Raw genomic sequence first — 1,513 nt, forward strand, 5'->3', positions numbered from 1 at the left:
GAGACAATCCTTATAAGTCTTTGAATTACATATAGTAATTTTGTATCTTGGTAGATTCTATTTTTAGCATCATTGAATCAAATTTAAAGTGCTGTGTTTTGGGCTCCAAAATAAATAGGTCACTGCTGAAATTCACTGGCTCGGCAGGTGACTCATAGGTCTCCAAGGAAACCGGCATCTCAATCAGTTTTTTTAAACCGCGCACTTAAACAATTCAAAGTGTATGTGTCTGTTTAAGAGAACGCAAGAATTTTAATCCTTTCAATGTGCATGTAAGTATAGCTTTTGTTTTTGTTATTGAAACAATTAATAATGTGAAATGCACAACATTATAACAGTATAATGGCCTGCATGTATAGGCTTTCAAATTATTGGTACCGGGTAGCTGATTAAACAGTTGTAATTGATGACGATCTTAACTTTTATAGGAATTGGCGGGCTTGAACAATTAAAGCAGATATGTTCGGATCTGTAAGTGAACGCAAGAATGTTAACCAGTGAAATGTAAGTTACTATTTTGTATTTGTTATTAATAATTATTAATGTGAAATTCAATCTTAAGGATTACTTTAAAGATATGTGTGATGCTGATGAACATTTTAAAATACTATTTTAATTGATGACGATCTTAACGTTTATAGGAATTGGCGGGATGGAAAAACCCTCTTCACTCTGAGACTATTGATGTGGCATTTTCTGTATATGGAAGGGACTGATTTATATGTGTTGGAAAACATGGATTCTAAGAACAGATAAACAACAGAAAAAGTGATAAGTGATTCAAATATGACCTTCCAAAACTCTACAATAAGAACTTGAAGACTCTTATATCAAAGCGATATTTAGTAGTAGACATAGTGATGTAGAATGTACTTGAGAAACCTTGAACTTTCTACCTCTTCCTTCTTTTAGTTACATTCCATGGAATTCTTTAATGAAAGTGAAAGTGGCAAAGAATATATTGTGATACATTTTAGGAGGAAAAAAGTATTTGACCAAACATGGTGAAATTGATTGTGTCGTATAATCTGGGACATAAAAATTACAGAATTTAATTAATTTTGTAAGACATTTGTATTGAGGAATAATTGTGCCATTGATATTTCAAGAAACAGTTTTGTATCAATGTTGATCCAACGTAATAACTATATTTTGAACTGAGGTCCAATGTAGGGCCAACGTTACAAAATATTTGGTTAGCATTGGTATGTTGGAATAGCGTTGTACCAACGTTGGCATTTCAACAAAAGCGTTGTACCAACGTTGGACCAACGTCATGATTATTTTTTGAACTGAGGTCCAACGTTGGGCCAACGTTACAAAATATTGCGTTGGCGTTGGTATGTTGGAATAACGTTGTACCAACGTTGACAAATAAACAAACAGTATTGTACCAACGTAGGCCCAACATGTTGGGCCAACGGCGCGCCAATGAGCAGTAAGACATTGGGCAAACGTAAATTGCCAACATTGGCCCAACATAACCAACATTGTTGGGCCAACGTTGGGCCAA

At 34.5% G+C, this 1,513-nt stretch overlaps 1 long non-coding RNA gene across 1 annotated transcript; it reads left to right on the top strand.

Moving 5' to 3' along the window:
• The first annotated feature begins 205 nt into the window (after positions 1–205).
• LOC134276257 (uncharacterized) lies at positions 206–1,040 on the top strand. Its single transcript, XR_009994010.1, has 3 exons — positions 206–266; positions 429–504; positions 642–1,040. It is a non-coding gene; the product is annotated as an uncharacterized LOC134276257 (long non-coding RNA).
• The last annotated feature ends 473 nt before the right edge of the window (positions 1,041–1,513 follow it).

This window comes from Saccostrea cucullata, unplaced genomic scaffold (assembly GCF_032062105.1).
Source record: "Saccostrea cucullata isolate Sc308-1 unplaced genomic scaffold, CSIRO_AGI_Scuc_v1 ctg7114, whole genome shotgun sequence".
NCBI classification, from domain to species: Eukaryota; Metazoa; Mollusca; class Bivalvia; order Ostreida; family Ostreidae; genus Saccostrea; species Saccostrea cuccullata.